Genomic DNA, 22048 nt, shown 5'->3' on the forward strand with positions numbered 1-22048 from the left:
TGATACAAGCACTGATGACACTGATACAAACACTGAATCAAACACTGTTTACACACTAATACAAGCACTGATGACACACTGATACAAGCACTGATGACACACTGATACAAACACTGAATCACACACTGTTGACACACTGATATCAACACTGATGACACTGATACAAACACTGAATCAAACACTGTTGACACACTGATGACACACTAATACAATCACTGATGACACTGATACAAGCACTGATGACACACTGATGCAAACACTGAATCAAACACTGTTGACACACTGATATCAACACTGATGACACACGGATACAAGAACTGATGACACACTGATACAAACACTGAATCAAGCACTGTTGACACACTGATACAAGCACTGATGACACTGATACAAACACTGATGACAAGGATACAAACACTGAATCAAACACTGTTGACACACTGATACAAGAACAGATGACACTGATACAAACACTGAATCAAACACTGTTGACACACTGATGACACACTAATACAATCACTGATGACACTAATACAAGCACTGATGACACACTGATACAAGCACTGATGACACTGATACAAGAACTGATGACACTGATACAAGCACTGATGACACACTGATACAAACTCTGATTCCAACACTGTTGACACACTGATATAAATACTGATGACACACTGATAGAAGCACTGATGACACAGATACAAGCACTGATGACACTGATACAAACACTGAATCAAACACTTTACACACTGATAGAAACACTGATGACACACTGATACAAGAACTGATGACACTGATACAAACACTGAATCAAACACTGTTGACACACTGATATAAACACTGATGACACACTAATACAAGCACTGATGACACACTGATACAAACTCTGATTCAAACACTGTTGACACCCTGATATAAACACTGATGACACACTAATACAATCACTGATGACACACTGATAGAAGCACTGATGACAGATACAAGCACTGATGACACAGATACAAGCACTGATGACACAGATACAAGCACTGAATCAAACACTGTTGACACACTGATAGAAGCACTGATGACAGATACAAGCACTGATGACACTGATACAAACACTGAATCAAACACTGTTTACACACTGATAGAAACACTGATAGAAGCACTGATGACAGATACAAGCACTGATGACACACTGATACAAGCACTGATGACACTGATACAAACACTGAATCAAACACTGTTTACACACTGATATAAACACTGATGACACTGATACAAACACTGAATCAAACACTGTTGACACACTAATACAAGCACTGATGACACACTGATACAAACACTGAATCACACACTGTTGACACACTGATATCAACACTGATACAAACACTGAATCAAACACTGTTGACACACTGATGACACACTAATACAATCACTGATGACACTGATACAAGCACTGATGACACACTGATGCAAACACTGAATCAAACACTGTTGACACACTGATATCAACACTGATGACACACGGATACAAGAACTGATGACACACTGATACAAACACTGAATCAAGCACTGTTGACACACTGAAACAAACACTGATGACACACTGATACAAGCACTGATGACACTGATACAAACACTGATGACAAGGATACAAACACTGAATCAAACACTGTTGACGCACTGATACAAGAACAGATGACACTGATACAAACACTGAATCAAACACTGTTGACACACTGATGACACACTAATACAATCACTGATGACACTAATACAAGCACTGATGACACACTGATACAAGCACTGATGACACACTGATACAAGCACTGATGACACTGATACAAGAACTGATGACACTGATACAAGAACTGATGACACTGATACAAGCACTGATGACACACTGATACAAGCACTGATGACACACTGATACAAGCACTGATGACACACTGATACAAGAACTGATGACACACTGATACAAGCACTGATGACACACTGATACAAGCACTGATGACACACTGATACAAGAACTGATGACACACTGATACAAGCACTGATTACACTGATACAAACACTGATACAAGCACTGATGACACTGATACAAGCACTGATGACACACTGATACAAGAACTGATGACACACTGATACAAGAACTGATGACACACTGATACAAGCACTGATGACACACTGATACAAGAACTGATGACACACTGATACAAGAACTGATGACACACTGATACAAGAACTGATGACACACTGATACAAGCACTGATGACACACTGATACAAGCACTGATGACACTGATACAAGCACTGATGACATATAGGTAACATTTTTTCATGGACGTGTGAACGATGCCTAAGAGTATAATTGCCTTGCTGCCCATATCAACCAATCATAGGTCTGCTTATATTTTACTAGCTGCCCTCTGGTTGCGATGGGTAATAAGGCTAATTTTACTTGTGTCCATTTTGATAATTGAAAATCTATATAGGCTTCAACCATTACGTTCAGGTCGGCTCGCCAATTATGTGAACATTATAATGCTCCATTAAAGTATAATTTGTCTGCACTTATCAAAAAAGGCTAAATATGTGCTTTCATATTCAATGTTCAGTCCTTTCAGCTGTACAGAGTTCCTCAGACATGAATTATTTTTACCTATCACCTCCGGTTCTCAGTAGGGAAGTTATGAGCAATTATTCTGTTCCGCAGTTTGCTAATCAAAATGGCCCATCTTTATTTTGTGCTTATGGTCCGGTACCCTTCATGCTCAGCTCTCAAGATCACCTTTATTCTAGTCTTATAAATGAAAATCAAACCACAAAAAGAAGCCATCTTATACTGTATATTATAAAATATTGATTAAAAATACCAGTAAAGGGCTGGAAAAATATGTTCCCTTACGATGATTATTGCAGTTGAATTAAGTGAAACTTGAAATGGAAAATAAAGGCCTTGCTAGAGAGATGTCCTGATTTTAAATATACTATGTGGATAAAAGTATTGGGGTTGACCTCTGAAAGGGTTGTTTTTACTCAAAAATCAACATTCACTATGCAGAGGACAGGGGATAATTTGCCGATTGCTGCTGAACCAACTCCTGGGACTCTTAGCGATTCCAAGATTGGGGCTCTGGAACCCCAAGAACAGTGACCTGCAGCCCCATCCCTATGGAGCAGAGGGGTGCATGCGCAGCACCTGCCCCATTCATGGTCTATATGACTGATGGAAATAGCTGAGTGCTACACTCGGCAGGTCCGTAGACAACAAATGGAGTGAATGCCCCATAGAGTTTCAAAGCATCAATCTCGGTATAACTTGGAGTATGACCGCTGGGACAGGTCATTCTAAAGAGATCAATGAATTTGAGCGTGGTCCAGTATCAGCCGGACATGAAACACAGTGATAAGGGCAGGCTGACATGACGATGGGAGGGAGTGACAAGAGGGCCAAGTGGGGGGGGGGGGGGGAGATGAGCCGACAGGTAGGAGTATAAGGGTGTGTGCACACGCTGTGGATTTTTCCGTCCAGACTTTGCAAAATCTGCAGGTAAATCCGCAGGTCAAAAGACCTGCGGTTTATCTGTGGATTAGCCTGCGGTTTTCCCCTGCGGTTTGACACCTCTACAATGGAGCAGGTGTGAAGCCACTGCGGATGCCGCACAAAGAAGTGACATGCTGCGGTTTTGAAACTGTAGCAAATCCGTGCAGAAAATTCTGCACTGTGTGCACTGCGGTTTTTGTTTTCCATAGAATATAAAGGTACTGTACACCGCAGCAAAAACTGCTACCGATCCGGAGGGCCAAAACCGCTGCGGATCCTCAGCGTGTGCATACACCCTTAGGTTACAGGAGAAGTGACATAAGGGAGGTGGGATTAAGCAGGGACACAAAAGGACAGGACGGGGGGGGCGAGTGGCCCTCTTTGACTTCGGACGCAAGGACAAGTCCCACCCACCCACGAGGAGAAGAAATTCTGGGTCACAGCGGGGAGTACCGGCAGCTTTAACATGTTCAATGATATATGTATATATATATGCAATGTTTCTTTAACCCCTTCACTACCAAGGGTGGTTTGCACGTTAACTCCCGGGCCAATTTTTACAATTCTGACCACTGTACCTTTATGAGGTCATAACTCTGGAACGCTTCCATGGATCCCGGTGATTCTGACATTGTTTTCTCGTGACATATTGTACTTCATGTTAGTGGTAAAATTGCATTCAAATAACTTGCGTTTATTTGTGAAAAAAACAGAAATTTGGCGAAAATTTTGAAAATTTTGCAATTTTCCAACGTTGAATTTTTATGCCCTTAAATCACAGCGATACGGCACACAAAAAACTTAATACATAACATTTCCCACATGTTTACTTTACATCAGCACAATTTTGGAACCAAAATTTTTTTTTGTTAGGAAGTTATAAGGGTTAAAAATTGACCAGCGATTTCTCATTTTTGCAACACCATTTTATTTTTAGGGACCACATCACATTTGAAGCCACTTTGAGGGGTCTATATGATAGAAAATACCCAAAAGTGACACCATTCTAAAAACTGCACCCCTTAAGGTGCTTAAAACCACATTCAAGAAGTTTATTAACCCTTTAGGTGCGTCACAGGAAATTTTTTGAATATTAAAAAAAAAAATGAACATTTAACTTTTTTTCACAAAAAAAGTACTTCAGGTCCAATTTTTTTTATTTTACCAAGGGTAACAGGAGAAATTGGACTGCAAAAGTTATTGTCCAATTTGTCCTGAGTACGCTGATACCTGATATGTGGGGGGAACCACTGTTTCGGCGCATGGCAGACCTCAGTAGGGAAGGAGCGCCGTTTGACTTTTTCAATGCAAAATTGGCTGGAATTCAGATCGGACGCCATGTCGCGTTTGGAGAGCCCCTGATGTACCTAAACAGAGGAAACCCCCCCAAGTGACCCCATTTTGGAAACTAGACCCCCCAAGGAACTTATCTAGATATGTGGTGAGAACTTTGAACCCACAAGGGCTTCACAGAAGTTTATAACGTACAGCGGTACAATTAAAAAATCATATTTTTTCCACAAAAATGATCTTTTCACCCTCAATTCTTATTTTTCCAAAAGTAACAGGACCCTAAAAGATATTGTGCAATTTATCCTGAGTGCGCTGATAACCCACATGTGGGGGGTAAACCATTATTTGGGCGCATGGCAGAGCTCGGAAGGGAAGCAGCGCCATTTGACATTTTTGGCTGGAATTGAGATCGGACATCATGTCGCGTTAGGAAAGCCCCTGATGTACCAAAACAGTAGAAACCCCCCACAAATGACACCATTTTGGAAACTAGACCCCCCAAGGAACTTATCTAGATGTGTGGTGAGCACTTTGAACCCCCCAGTGCTTCACTGAAGTTTATAACGTCCGGGCGTGAAAATAAAAAAATCGTATTTTTTCCACAAACATGATCAATTAGTCTCCAATTTTTTTATTTTCCCAAGGATAAAAGGAGAAATTGGACCCCAACAGTTGTTGTCCAATTTCTCCTGAGTATGCTGATACCTCATATGTGGGAGAAAACTACTGTATGGGCACACGTCGGGGCTCGGAAGGGAAGTAGTGACGTTTTGGAATGCAGACTTTGATGGATTGGTCTGCGGGTGTCATGTGCTTTTGGAGAGCCCCTGATGTACCTAAACAGTGAAAACCCCCCACAAGTGACCCCATTTTGGAAACTAGACCCCCTAATGAACTTATCTAGATGTGTGGTGAGCACTTTGAACCCCCCAGTGCTTCACAGAAGTTTATAACGACCGGGCGTGAAAATAAAAATATCGTATTTTTTCAACAAACATCTTTTAGTCCCCATTTTTTTTATTTTCCCAAGGGTAACAGGAGAAATTGGACCCCAAAAGTTGTTGTCCAATTTGTCCTGAGTACGCTGATACCTCATATGTGGGAGAAAACTACTGTATGGGCACACGTCAGGGCTCGGAAGGGAAGTAGTGACGTTTTAGAATGCAGACTTTGATGGATTGGTCTGCGGGTGTCATGTGCGTTTGGAGAGCCCCTGATGTACCTAAACTATTGAAACTCCCCACAAGTGACCCCATTTTGGAAACTAGACCCCCCAAGGAACTTATCTAGATGTGTGGAGAGCACTTTGAACCCCCAAGTGCTTCACAGAAGTTTATAACGCCTGGGCGTGAAAATAAAAAAAACATTTTTTTCCGCAAAATTACCGTATATCTTTGCCCCCAATTTTTTATTTTCCTAAGGGTAACAGAAGAAATTGGACCCCAAAAGTTGTTTTGTAATTTGTCCTGAGTAGGCTGATACCCTACATGTGGGGGTAAAACACTGTTTGGGCGCATGGCAGAGCTTGGAAGGGAAGGAGCACCATTTGACTTTTTCAACGCAGAATTGGCTGGAATTGAGATCAGACGCAATGTTGCCTTTGGAGAGCACCTGATGTGCCCAAACAGTGGAAACCCCCCAATTATAACTCCAACCCTAACCCCAACACACCCCTAACCCTAATCTGAGCCCTAGCCCTAACCCTAGCCCTAACCCTAGCGGGAAAATGGAAATAAATACATTTTCTTTTAGTTTTATTATTTTTCCCTAACTAAGGGGGTGATAACGGGGGGTTTGATTTACTATTTATGGCGGTTTTTATATTTGGCAGCTGTCAGACGCTAAAAGACGCTTTTTATTGTAAAAATAGTTTTTGCATCACCACATATTGTGAGCTATAATTTTTCTGTATTTTGACCCACTGAGTCATGTGAGGTCTTATTTTTTGCGGGACGAGTTGACGTCTTCATTGGCATCATTTTCGGGCACGTGACATGTTTTGATCGCTTTTTATTCCGATTTTTGGGACGCAGAATGAACAAAAACCAGCGTTTCATGAACTTCTTTTGGGGGGTGCGTTTACACCGTTCCGCGTGCGGTAAAATTGATAAAGCGGTTTTATTCTCCGGGTCGGTACGGTTACAGCGATATCTCATTTAGGTCGTTTTTTTATGTTTTGTCGTTTTTTTGCAATGAAAACAATTTTATATAAAAAATAATTATTTTTGCATCGCTTTATTCTGCGAGCTATAACTTTTTAATTTTTTTGCGGATGACACTGTGTGGTGGCTCGTTTTTTGCGGGACAAGATGACGTTTTCAGCGGTACCATGGATATTTATATGCGTCTTTTTGATCGCACGTTATTGCACTTTTTGTTCGGTGGTATGATAATAAATCATTATTTTTTGCTTCGTTTTTTTTTATTTTTTAAGGGGTTCGCTAAAGGGGTTAACTAATGGGACAGATTTATAGGGCGGGTCGCTACGGACGCGGCGATACCAAATATGTGTACTTTTATTGTTTTTGTTTTTTTGTTGAAAAAATGGATTTATTGGGGAATATTTTTTTTTTTTTTTTTACTAATTTATTTAGCGATTTTTTTAAAATTATTTTTAACACTTTTTTTTTACTTTATTACCTTGTCCCAGGTGGGACATCACTGTCCTGTGACAGATCGCTGATCTGTCACATCACAGATCACTGTGACAGATCAGCAATCTGTCACAGGCAGTTCTGCAGACTTCCTCATGCCTGCGCTTTGCAGGCAGTGAGGAAGTCAGCTCCATACAGGGTGGGACATTACTGTCCTGTGACAGATCGCTGATCTGTCACAGGCAGTGCAGCAGGCTTCCTCGTGCCTGCGCTTTGCAGGCACTGAGGAAGCCAGCTCCCTGCAGGCCCCCGAAGGTCCTCGTTGCCATCTTGGATTCGGGGGCCTGCAGGGAAAGAGCCCCCCGCAGCAGCGCTGCACATTGCGCTGCCGTGGGGGGCTCAGGGAAGCACGGAGGGAGCTCCCTCCCTGCCGATGCTTCCCTTTAACCCCCGGTACACCGCGATCGCGTTTGATCGCGGTGTACAAGGGGTTAATGTGTCGGGGGCGGTCCGTGACCGCCCCTGACACATTGTGCCGGGTGTCAGCTGTGATAATCAGCTGACACCCGGCCGCGATCAGCGGCACTCACCACGTGGGCGCCGCTGATCGCTGGGACGTAATATTCCGTCCATGGTAGTTAGGTCCAGGGTCACATGGACGGAATATTACGTCCATTGTAGGTAAGGGGTTAAAAAAATAAAATAAAGAAAAAGTATTGGTAGTTACCTCTTTAGCCCAGGAGAAGGGCAATTCGTCAGCCATGGTTCCCTGGAGGTTTCCCCCACAGGGGTTTTTTCCTCTCCTGACAGCTAGCGGATGGCTCTTCGTGAGCAGTGGGTTGCATTGATATTTCATGGCGTTGGTGGGTCCTCGAAGTTGGCTAAATTTTGGATTGGGTATTCCTTAAATACATGTATCCCCTTCATTGGATGGTGATATGGTGGTGGTCTGGTGAAGATCGGGTGATATCTGGCGATGGAACGTCGAATTCACGTTAAATGAAGCTTTGGGTGACACCTGGCGATCGAACGTCAGGGTCACATTAAAGGAGTTTTGGGTGATATCCGGCGATCGAACGTCGGGGTCACATTATTATGAGTTTGGGTGATACCTAGCGATGGAAAGTCGGGTTCACATGGATACAATAGTTGAGTGATACCCGGCGATGGAACGTCGGGATCACATTGGCAGGTGGGCAACCTCTTCCCTCGTTTAATGGTGCTTCGGGGTCATGCAGCTAGAAGTAAAGCTGGGAGGGAAGGGGCAATGCCATTGTAAGAAAAGCCACCAGACCTTTTAGCTTCGTGGACCTCACCAAGTGTCTTTTAATTACCAAAAATATCAATAAATTGACTGCTGTGGCCGTTTTATACCCAAGAAATGGTTGTCACTTGTCCTTGTTTAGCGGGGGCATGAGGATGGGGGATCAGGGAATTATTCACGAGGAATCGACCTTACCAGAGTCATGTAATAGGATGGTGCTGCTTTAACATGTCAGTTAATGAAATATCTTATCTATTATATACTTTTTATAGTTATATAAATTTTCCGCCATCCACTTCCATCCAGACGTCCTCGAATCCCACAATCCACCGCACTGCTCTGAAAGTACGCCAACCGCCATATTGGAATACCCGAGTACCCAAGTGATGGGTATTCCAATATGGCACCCGCTGGTGGTACCAGGCCCTTGCACAGTACCAACAGCAGGACACCCGCCGCCGGACACCCACCGGGACACCCGCCGCCTCCTACAGCTGCCTGCCCACCCACCTCCATGCAGTCACAGCTGGCAGGAAAGACCGCGGCTTGCGGCCTGTGCAGGAGATGGGGTGCGCAAGGAGGCACAGCACAGGCCGCAAACCACTGTCTTTCCTGTCGGCTGTGACTGCAAGGAGGTGGGTGGGCAGGCAGCGGCGGGACACACACCACACACACACATACTATAGACATGAATGTGTACCTACACACACACACACATACATACATGTACTCACATATATACACACAGACATGCATACATATACACACACAGTATAATGTCCCCACATGCATTTACACATGCATGCACTTACACACAAATACACAGACACATACATACACAGAGTATAATGTCCCTACATACACTCACAAGCACGCACATACACACGCATATATATACATGCAGATACACACACGCACACACAGTGTAATGTTCCCACCCACATACATTCACTTGCACGCACATACACACATGCAAGCACGCACATACAAATACACATACGCACATGCATACACACAGTATAATGAACCCACACACGCCGATATACACATGTAGATACACACACGCACATAAAACATGCATGCACACACAGTATAATGTTCCCACAAGCCATACACGCATACACACACTGTTTGATTGTGCACCTGTGTCTGGGCCTGTATCATCCTTCATCTGTGATGCTGGTGTGGCAGTGTGGAGATGAGACCTGAAATGTCTATGTCCGAACTTGGTCAACCTTTATCTGAGCTCGCCTTTTCTGGCTCCATGGGAGTGATTCAGAAACGCTTCAGATACAGTTTGCATTTAATGTGGTATTGCTTTTAATACATTTAGGAGGCCGTAATGGCACAGCGAACACAAGAAAACGTAGAGTAGGACTGCCCCATTTGAGAATGCCTTGGCGTGGCGGCTCACATAACTGATACATTTTTTTGCTAAATGTCTCATTTTGAAATACAGTTAGAAATCAATATGTGCATATGCACTTTATGTAATGCGTTCTGACCATAAGCAGCGCTGGCTTCCCCCCCTTTTTTATTTGATATTGGTTTGTGGTTGACCACCACTGTTGCCGTGCACGCTGGGTCATGTTCGCCGTTCTGTGTTCATTGTGATTGATCTAGGCTGCTGTGCACACACACAGCAGCCCTAGGCTCTGTTTGATTGTGCACCTGTGTCTGGGCCTGTATCACCCTTCCTCTGTGGTGATGGTGAGGCAGTGTGGAGGTGAGACCTGAAATGTCTATGTCCGGACCTGGTCAAACTTTATCTGCGCTCGACTTCTCTGGCTCCATGGGAGTGATTCAGAAACGCTTCAGGTTCAGTTTGCATTTAATGTGGTCTTGCTTTTAATACATTTAGGAGGCCGAAATGGCACAGTGAATATATAAAAAACGTAGAGTAGGACTGCCCCATATGAGAATGCCTTGGCATGGTGGGGTGGCTCAAATAATTGATACATTTTTTGCTAAATGTCTCATTTTGAAATACAGTTAGAAATCAATATCTGCATATGCACTTTATGTAATGCGTTCAGACCATAAGCAGCGCTGGCTTCTCCCCCCTTTTTTATATGCATACACACACAGTATAATGTCCCTACATACTCATACACACGCTCATGCATGCACATATACTCACACACATACACTCGCAAGCACAAACATACGCACATATACACGCCTGTGCATTCCCATACAGATACGCATACACACGCAAGCACATACAGACACGCACGTACACACATGCATACCCATACACACAGTATAATATCCCCATACACACATGCCCGTGCATACACACAGATACACACGCACTCACAAAGACGCATATGCACGCGTATACACACAGTATAATGTCCGCACGTACACATGCAAGCACGAACATACAAACACATACACAGTATAATGTCCCCACACACACGCAGATACACACATAAACATGCACATACACGCATACACAGACACATACACACAGTATAATGTCTGCACACACATACACACATACACACAAACATACACATGCACACAGACACGCATAGCATGCACATACACACAAATGTGCATATATGCACGCACACATACAAACACGCATACGCACATGCATACATATACATACAAACATACATACACACAGTATAATGTCCCCACACACGTAGATACGCACATACACAAACATGCACATACACACAAACACAAGGACGTGCAAACACTCACAGAAGTACGCACACACATGCATACACAAACACGCATGTACTCACGCACATACACACCCACATACATGGGCATACATATGCATACATACACATGTGGCATACATACAAGCATACATGCACACCTTTGGACACTAAGGTATACAAAGATGGTGGCCATGTGACACATCACACTGCCCCTCTGCAAGATTACAGGATTTCGTTGCAGGGGAACTTGGTGGGAGCTAATAAAGTGGATAACGAGGTGTGTCTGTCTATTTTGTATGTAATAAAACATTTCTCTGTATGTTTTTTTCTCCTTTACTAAAAGTATTGCTAATGGCCGGCTGTCATACTGACGGCTGACATTAGCAATACGGCTTGATATCAGCTGCCAAAAAGAAGCTGACATCAACCCCTCTATTATCCAGTCTGCAACCGCTACACGGCAGCTGGAAGAGCGAGGTAACCGCCAGTTTTGGCGTCTCTCAGAGGCGCCAATTCTGGGGCGGCTGCTGGCTGCAATTTTCAGCGTGGGGGGCCCAGAACGCTTGGGCCTTACCACTCTGAGATTTCCAGCCCCCACAGCTGTCTGAGTTACCTTGGCTGGCAATAGAAAATATGGCAGAGCCCACACCAATTTTTTTTTAGTTATTTATTTAAATATTTTTCATTGCCAGCGAAGGTAACACCAGGTAGCAGGGGTTGGCAGCCAGTAGCTGTTTATTTTACCTACGCTGGCAAGACAAAATACAGCGAAGCCCTACACATTTACCAGGAAATTAAATAGATTGCCAGATTGACACTTAAGGGTACATTTCCACGTACCGTAATCCCTGCGCTTTGGAGTGAAACCCTGCTCCGTCCAAAGCCCCGCCCCCTTCTGTACACGCGGTGATTCCGGATGTGCTCATTGAACACATCCGGAATCGCCGCAGCGTATCCATAGAGTAGGCTGTTTACCTTGCGGAGACGCTCAGGTAAACAGACATACTGCAGTCTAAAAAGACGAGCCACATGTCTGGTTTAGCGGGTGTGTCACCCGCTGTCATGCCCGTCATGCCAGCCATGCTGCTCACGCTGCATAATCCCCATTGTCATGCCTCATTGTTCCCAGGTCCGGGTCCCTGCGGGTGCCCCGCAGGTCTCGCAGTGTGCACACGCACCTCATGACTGGACTATCATGCCCGTTATGTCTTATGCTGCAAGATCCCTGGAAGCAGTGTGCACGCGCTCCTCATCTCATGGCTGCCTGTCATTGCCAGTGCGCATGTGTTTTACCTCAAGGGTGCACGCCGTTGCTGTGTGACTAGCCGTCTCTGCTCTGCCTGCAGCGGTCCTCTCCGTGATCCTGGAGACCCTGATCATGTGACCTTTCCTATGTTCCAGCACAGTCTGATCCAGCAATCCTTGGTATGGTCCTGGACTCCCTGATCATGTGACCCTCTCTATGTCCAGCAGTATCTGATCCAGCAATCCTTTCAATGGTTCTGGACTCCCTGATCATGTGACCTTCTCTATGGTCCAGCTCAGTCTGATCCAGCTATCCTCTCTATGATCCTGGAGGATCTGAACCAGAAGTTCTCCCCAGGTCCTGACCCGGAAGTGCAGGTACTAATGCCCTATATCAGACCGCCCCTTCCTATGGTCGGAGACTGAGTATCGTGTTGCTTTTCTGCATGGCTGCTTGGTCTGCTCGGTCGCTCCCTGTATTCTGTGGCCCTGCACTCTGCCCTGTTGTGCCTCTCTGCACACACTCTGTGCTTGTACTCTGTCTCTTGTCCTGTGTCATGTCTCGTGTTGTCCTTCGTGCAGTGTTTGTCCTTGTTATCCTTAGACTTGTAGTCCTTCCTCTGTTCTCTGCCTTAGCCTGTTTCGCCATGTCTTGCCTAAGCTCTTCTTTGCCTTGTTCGTCCTATGTTCCGTGTCTAGTCTCAAGGCTCTGCCTTGACCCGGCTCTGGGCTCCGGCCTACGCTCCGCTGCTAGACTCTGTCCTATGGTGCTCTCTTGCACACTCCCTGACTAGTCTCAAGGCTCTGCCTTGACCCGGCTCTGGGCTTCGGCCTACGTTCCACTGCTAGCTCTGTACTCTGCTTTATGTCTCTGCTATGGTGCTCTCTAGCACACTCCCTGACTAGTCTCAAGGCTTTGCCTTGACCCGGCTCTGGGCTTCGGCCTACACTCCGCTGCTAGTTCTATGTCTCTGTACCCGGCTCTGGGCTCTAGCATACGCTCTGCTTCTCTTCTCTTGTACCCAGCTCTGTGCTGCCTACGTTCCGCTCTCTGTCCTGAACTCTGACCCTGGCGTGCCCTCTGCACGTGCAGGACCCTGCCTTGAACTCTGTGTCTAGTCTCCTTTTTCGTGCGCTCTTGCACCTCTCGTACTAGGCTTTGCCGTGCCGTCTCGCACGCGTCTCTGTCCTGTACCTTTGCCTAGCTTTGCCTTGTGGCTGTGTGCCCTCTTGCACGCACCTGGTCGCCTAGTGCCCGCCTGTTTGTGCCTCAGCCGTGCCGCTCTAGTGTTGTGCCTGCCTGTTTGTGCCTCAGCCGTGCTCGCTGTCCAGTGCTATTCTGGTTTCCGCCTGTCTGTGCCTCAGCCGTGCCGCCTCTAGTCGTGCCTGCCTGTGCCTCCAGCCGGTACCGCCTGCCAGTGCCCCAGTCATGTTTTCCGTGCTCCCTTGCACTCACGCTGTTTCTCGCACTGTGCGTTTTCCTGCTACTCTTGCACAAGTCTTTCTCTTTCCTTGCTTTGTCCTGAACATTGTCTCTCTGTCGTGTTCTGAGTTCCATGACCTGTCTTGAATCTTTGTCTTGCTTGTACCATGCTCTGTGCTCTACTCTTTGTCTTGAACCCTAACCCTGGCGTGCCCCTCTGCACACGCAGGACATCTGTCCTGAACTTCAAAGTCCTGATCGTTGCCTGCTGTCCGGAGTCCGACGTCATCGTGCCTTTGCCTGTACCCAGGCATGCCATCTAGCATGTACCATGCCATGGACCTTGGCGTGCCCTCGCACGCACCTTGCTGTGTTTTCCCTGTGTTATCACATCTTGCACCTGATATTACCCTGACGTTTTCCTTAATGAAGATACCTTGAACTCACGTCTAGTCTTGTCTTGTTTCCTGCACGTCCCTTGTCGTCAGACACTCACATTGTGTCTTCCTTGAGCCGGCCGTCTGGTCCCAGCAGTCCCTGTATAGGGGGTGGTTCCTCACAAGGTCAGCTCGCCCTCGGTGGGTGGGTGCCACGACCCAGAGGGTCCACTCTAAAGAAAAAGTCGACTCAGCTGAAGCTAACTCGTCACACCCGCCTATTTCGGATGCATAGTGGAGACAGGATTTCATAAAAACCCCTCCACTATGCTGGAACATCTGGACGCTGCGGATTAAACACTGCGGCAGGACGGAGCGTTCAATCCGCAGCAAATACTGAATGTTTCTACTACGTGGAAACAAACCCTTATTATTAACCCCCCCCCCGAAACAGGTTTTCAACTAAAAATACAATTGCTTACATACATTGGGAGAGAGCACAGTGGGGGAGGGGAGACAGCCGCCACACCCAACGCCACAGAGCTGCCCCCATTGTGATGTCACTGCCCTCCCAATGCAATAGCATCGGGCCCACATCTAGTATAATAAATATTCTACAATCAACAGTGAGTGGAATTATTGAAAAATGGAATCTTCTAGGTATCACAGCAACTCAACCACAAAGTGGCACATCATGTACAGTTGCAGAGTGGGGTCACTAAGACGTGAGGCGCATAATGCTTAAAAGTTTCTACTAATTCAATAACTGCAGAGTCCAAACATTCTCTGGTATTAAAGGGGTGGTCCCAAAGGCAAAGCTAGGGTTTTGGTTTAAGTGGGCCCCTAACAAGGTAACCCTGATAACAGCCATGGTGACGCACCGTAATAGGGGATGCAGGAGAACCTCAGCAGATTACAGCGCTGTTACGGACAAAAATCTATCAGTTCTAGATGGTGACTTACAGCTGATATTTTCTTCAACAAAGACACATCTGACTTCTCACATTCCCAGCACAGTCACCATCTAGTCTCAACCTGCACAAACTCCTTATCCTGCTGATACCCAAATACTGAGCCGCTGCTGCCACGAGTCCCTATAACTGCACCTACTGTGTGCCCTATAGATGGTAAAACAAACATAACAATAAGTGTCCACTTAACATTTAATAATTTCCTCAGTCTCCCCTCTGTACCCCTCCCCTCTACACAGTATGATGCTCTCTTATACACAGTATATTGCCCCTCACTGTATAGTACCCCCCACACAGTATACTGACCCCTTAGTAGCTCCCAAACTGTTTGATGGCTTTAACACTGTATGATGACCCCCCTCACTGTAATTTCCACACTTTATGATGGCCCCCTAAATAGCCTCCGTATACAGTGACTTGTGAAATTATTCGCCCCTTTGGCTTTTTACCTATTTTGTTACATTACAACCTGTGTTTAAATATTTTTGTAATCTGATTTCTGTGTGAAGTATCAGCACAAAATACTCTAAGTATGTGAAGAAAGGAAAAAATATAGGCATAAATTAAATGTATGAGATCAAATAACTAAAAAATGGCATTTGCATATCACCCTTTTTGCTATGAAGCCCCTAAACATTTCTGGTGCAAGCAATTACGGTACCTTCATAAGTCACATTTTTAGTGAAAGGAAGGCCACCTGAGTGCAATCTAAGTGTCACATGGTCTGTCAGTATATACACACCTTTTCTGAAAGGCCACAGAGGCTGCAATGCCATTAAGCAAGAGGCACCACTAGCCAAACAACACCCTGAAGACCAAGGAGATCTAACAAGTCAGGGACAAAGTTGCTTCGAAGCACAAGTCAGGGTTGGGTTATAAATAAAATATCCTGGGGGCGTGGCATGGCGAGCGAGGAGTGAGGACGCATGTAAGAGAGCTCCCGCTCCCGCACCGGTGACCGACCCGAACAGAGCCCAGCATACTCACCCCACCTTCCGATGTCGGCTAGGAGGACCAGGGGGAATACGTCCGCGGGCCCCTCAGCACCCGATAACACTCCCGGAGGCATCTCCTGCTACCTTATAGGAGCGGGAAGAAGGAAGGCCGCGGGCGCCATGACAGGAGTGGAGACCGGAGCGCAACAGGCCCCGCCGCCACCAGGAAGTAAGGTGCAGGCGGGAGGAGAGAGATCTGGTGAGACGGCAGACAGAAGGGGACCCCCTGGGAGGAACGGGGGCACATCCACGGGGGCCCAGCAGGCAGTGAGACTCTCCCCTCCAAATAAATCCTCTGGGGCCCAGGAGACCCGTCAATCACAGGGGCACCACGCGGATGGTTCCGCGCAGACACAGGTCGGCGGATCAGATAGGAACCCCGGTGGGATGAATGCAGAACCCCCCGCGTCACAGAGAGGCGGCAGTGTCCCCCCAGACGTCGACATAGCCACCGCAGTTGTCCCTGCAGCACTAGGAGCAGCGGACCCCATGATGATGGACACTGCAGCATCAGATATACAAAATAATGCAACCCGCCGACCAGACGCACTCCCGACACCGCAACACGGGAGATCACCCTCTTCCACGACAGGGTGCTCCGCAACACCCATGGGAGCTGATTTCAGTCTATTATACAATAAGATAAAAGATATCCCGACGAAGCAGGATATGGAGCAGTACATTGCTCGTTTGGAATGCTCCTATAAGGCTGAACTTTCCGTACTAAGAGATGATATTCAACAATGTGGTGAGAAAGTGGAATCTCATGACCAGCTTATAGCCTCCCTGACCGAAAGAATGGAGGCTCAGGAAGCCGCCACAGCCGCACAAGCAAGACAGCTGCAAACTCTAGCAGAAATGCTGGATGATTCTGAGAATAGGGGACGCAGAAATAATATAAGAGTAAGGGGATTGCCTGAATCTATACCCCCCAGGAGTTGAACACCACTTTGAGAGATATTTTTAACTCGGTACTAGATAGGCCTCAGGATGCCCCACTGGAACTGGATCGTGCCCACAGGTCCCTGGGCCCGCGTCCCGGCGAGCAAGATCCACCGAGAGATGTGATATGCCGGGTTCACAAGTACCAACTTAAAGATGCGGTCATGGGAGCAGCCAGGAGAGCAAATTCCATAAACCACTTGGGATCTCGTATACAGCTCTTCGCAGACTTGTCCAGATGGACACTACAGAGACGCAGAGCTCTCCGCCCCCTCTTAGACGAACTACAACGACGCGGCCTTCCCTATACTTGGGGATTTCCATTCTGTCTTCGGGTTCGGAAGGGAGGTAGAGTGCATTGTTTGAGCCATCCTGGCGGAGTTCCGGCGTTCTCGGCTGCCTTGGATCTAACGGAGGTGGATATACCTGACTGGCCACCCCTGCCATCATACTATAGACTTGAAGGTCTCCAAAGAGGCCAGAACCCTCAGCAGCAACGTCGTCGCAGGGGTCGGCCCAATGGTCCAGGGCACATGCACCCGGTAGACGACGAGGCTGGATAGTATGCCTGGTCCTGAATTGCAGGTGGTCCTGCGGTGTTATGTTTTGAGGGATAACTTGCAGTCTAGAAGGTTATATTGGTTCTGAGTTTAAAAGCGAAGTATTCATAATACTATCAGTGTTGTCGATATCGAAAATAGTTAAGAATTGGGGTATGCTTCACTAGCCTAAATTTGGATAATATACGTATATTCTCTATCTGTTCAGTCCACGTTATAAAGGGAATACGATGGTTAAATCATTACGGGGTCGGGAACCGGGGGAGAAGGTGTCTCCAACTCCTCTTTTTGCTGTACACTTAACCCCCGGAGGCGCTGTTTTGCCATCAAGGCACGCAGCTGTTATATTTTACCTCCAACAGGTTTTCCTGGAGTGTGCTTATTTACACTCGTATAGTTAAAATTTCCTATTTCCTATTTCTTTGTCTTCTTTCTCTTTTTCCTTTTTCTAACTTCGCGTCTACTTTCTTTGTTAATACCCACTCCCTTCACTAGCTCTCCCTCCCTCATCAACAACGGGCGTAGGACTCCGAAGCCGATCCATCTTGTTAGCCGTAACCTGCATCCTTGACCACACGCTGCGGATACAATGTCGGGTAAGACCACTGTACAAAAGATAACATTGGGCTCTTTGAATACTAGAGGCTTTAATACTCCGCAGAAGCGGTCACATATTTTACATGGTATGCATAAGAAAAGAGTAAATATAGTAATCTTGCAAGAGACACATTTTAAAGTCGGACACATCCCTAATATTCACGACCGACACTACACGACCTGGTTTCATAGTGCTAACCCGGATTCACGCTCCCGCGGGGTATCTATAGCGCTCCATAAATCTCTCCAGCATAACATATTGGACACCTTGGTTGATACGGATGGCAGATACGTGCTTTTGAAAACTCAAATTTTTTCAACCACATATACTATAGCGGGTTGGTACGCTCCCGGCCGGGACCAAATACGAGCTGCTAGATCTTTCATGAAGATCGTGGCTGAGTTTGCTGAGGGGGTGGTCATACTGGGAGGAGACTTTAACATGACTCTTAACCCGACTCTAGACTCCACGGCAGCGAAGTCATATCTTTCATATCGTCAGCTATCCTCACTGAAAAGGGATCTCCAGGATTTGCGACTCACTGACGTCTGGAGACTTTGTAATCCCAATGAAAGAGACTATACGTTCTTTTCCACACCGCACAACTCTTATGGGAGGATTGATTTCTTTCTCCTTAGCCACTGTGCATTGGCCTGGAACCCGAGACCTTCTATCGGGAGTTTTCTATGGTCGGATCATGCTCCAGTGTTTCTGGACATTAGCCCTCCTGACTCGGGGCTGAGACAGTGGAGACTGAACGATAATCTTTTAAAAGATAATACTTGCGTGGCCGACATCAAGTCTACCATAGTGGACTTCTTACAAGACCATGCACATGACACCACTGCCATCCCTGTTAAATGGGAGGCCCTTAAATGCGTTCTTAGAGGGGTTCTCATTAAGCATGGATCTCGCTTGAAACGAATAAAAAGTAAAGAGATTACAGACTTGACAGAAAAGATACTGACGTTAGAGACGAAGCATAAAACGGACAAGGACACGGAAACGCTGATTGACTTGATCAAATACAGAGACGATCTGAAGTCCCTACTGAGTGAAAAATACCGACACCACAGAAACCGCTTTAAAAGTATATTATACGGTCAAGCTAACAAATGTGGACGTCTACTGGCCAGGTTCTTGCATCCGCGTAACCAGACTACATACATCTCTTCTCTCCAGCAAAAAGGGGGTCGAGCGACGTCAAACCCGACAGAAATTTTGGACATAATGAGGCGTTACTATCACACATTATATAATATTGGTGGAGATTGTCCCCCTCAGTCACCTTTGGATCCTCAACCATGCATAGAATCTTATATTCACGACACCGCCCTTCCCACGGATTTAACTATCTCGTTGGATTCGGACTTTACGACAGAGGAGATTGTTGAAGTCATCCAAAACACTCCGGCTGGTAAAAGCCCGGGACCGGATGGGTTTTCCCCTCATTTCTATAAGATGTTTCAGGAACAACTTAGCCCTATTAGGACGGGGGTATTTAACTCCATCACAGCTGAGTCCCCGTTCGCCCCACAGTCTTTAGAGGCTTTTATTACGGTGTTGCCGAAGCCGGGCAGGGACCCTAAATTAGTAACAAATTACCGCCCAATATCTCATCAATGTTGATATAAAATTATACGCCAAAATACTGGCAAATCGACTGGCTCCTCTCTTGCCCTCAGTAATACATTCAGATCAGGTGGGGTTTGTGCGAGGAAGGGAGGCGAGGGACGGCATAAGTAAGACCCTCAACTTGACTGCCTATGCTAAATCGAAGTGTAAACCGTTGGTTGTACTGTCGATGGATGCGGAGAAGGCCTTCGACCGTGTGCACTGGGGCTTCATGTTTTCGGCCCTACGACAGCTGGGCCTGGGGAACCGTTTCCTGCATAGGGTCGCAGCCCTATACTCTGGCCCGTCGGCCAGGGTCAAGGTAAATGGAGAAATGTCGGGCTCTATGACCATTGGGAATGGGACCAGGCAAGGGTGCCCTTTGTCGCCCCTTCTATACGCGATAGTTATGGAGCACTTGGCAGTGGCGATCAGGAAGAACCCTAGTGTACACGGTCTATGGGTGGACGATATTCATTATAAAGTCTCTCTTTATGCGGATGACCTCTTAGTGTATATATCCCAGCCACACATAACCCTCCCATCATTGATGGAAGAGTTCCAAAAATACGGAGAGGTCTGTAATTTCAAGATTAACTTTCAGAAAACTGAAGCCCTAAATATATCCCTAGGACAGACTGAACTTACAAGACTTATGGGAAATTTCCCCTTTCGGTGGAAGACTGGGGCCATTCAATATTTAGGCATTCAAATCCCTACTGACACGACCGACTTATATAAATTAAATTATGTGCCTTTGTTGGAGTCGACTCTGAAACAGTTGAGGGAATACGGACGGAAGAACATCTCATGGTTTGGCAGGATGAATTCATTTAAAATGGACATTCTTCCTAGGTTTTTATATCTATTCCAGGCGGTCCCGATAGTGCCGCCGAAGACATTCTTTCAGACCATTAGATCTGCGTTAATCCGCTTTATCTGGCAGACATCTAAACCTCGTCTTAAATATTCTATTCTAACCGCCCCGAAACCCAGAGGTGGAGCGGGCCTCCCTGACCTGGAACTCTATCACAGAGCTTCCCTACTTGCACGTCTGTTTGACTGGCAGTTCGGTCATCATTCTAAACAATGGGTTCAATTGGAACAGGCATCTTTCGGCGTCCCATTGTGTCATCTCCAGTGGATCAGACGTACTGAACAGGTTGCAAATGACTATAAGGGACCAACAGGTTTCTTGACTCGAAAAGTTCTACAGGTCTGGAATCGTGTTAAACATAAAAAGAAACTGATCAGTAATTTGAACCCACTGTCACCGATATTTGGTAATCCGGACTTTCCCCCAGGGTGTCACAGAGACCAATTTTTAGGTTGGCATAGGAGTTCTGACTTACGACTGGGACAGATACTAGTAGACGGAAATTTTCCGACATGGGATGCCTTACGGGAAAAGTTCCCTAGTAGGTCACTCTCCTGGTTGGAATATAACCAGTTGAGATCGTTTATACGGGGACGTTTGGTTGACCGTGCTTCTCGCCCTCCCATGACGCGGTTGGAAGCTCTCTTACAAATGCAGGACCCTCCCTCACATTTGATTTCCTTTTTATATAAGGAACTTCACTCAGGGGAATCGGAAGGGGTTCCAAGTTACATCCGCGCATGGGAGGAGGAGATGGGTTGCAAGTTCTCGAAGGAGGACCTTGACAAAGCTTTTCTTTATACACATAAAATGTCTCCGGCCGGGGGCGCTCAAGAGAAAAATTATAAGATACTGACTAGGTGGTATCTGTCCCCCGTTAGATTGAAGTCCATCTTCCCGATATTGGATGATACATGCTGGCGCTGTGCAATGGAGAGAGGCACGCTATACCATATATGGTGGCAATGCCCTGCTATACGACCCTTCTGGGAAGGGGTGTTTCGTGCCTACCAGGAGATATCTGGGAAATGTGTCCTTCCCTCCCCACAAATTGCCATTTTATCAATTCTCCCGGGTTCCATATCC

General features: G+C 46.2%; 1 protein-coding gene across 1 annotated transcript in view; it reads right to left on the reverse strand.

The window, feature by feature from the left end:
• The window catches only part of APBA1 (amyloid beta precursor protein binding family A member 1), a 285201-nt gene extending 272413 nt beyond the window's left edge, over nt 1-12788 (reverse strand). The window contains exon 1 of the mRNA XM_073543715.1: nt 12654-12788. The gene's annotated coding sequence lies outside the window, so the exon portion shown is untranslated. The remainder of the gene's footprint in view (nt 1-12653) is intronic.
• Nucleotides 12789-22048: the final 9260 nt, after the last annotated feature.

This window comes from Dendrobates tinctorius, unplaced genomic scaffold, assembly GCF_039654945.1.
Source record: "Dendrobates tinctorius isolate UK_male_01 unplaced genomic scaffold, ASM3965494v1 ptg000134l, whole genome shotgun sequence".
Taxonomy (NCBI): Eukaryota; Metazoa; Chordata; class Amphibia; order Anura; family Dendrobatidae; genus Dendrobates; species Dendrobates tinctorius.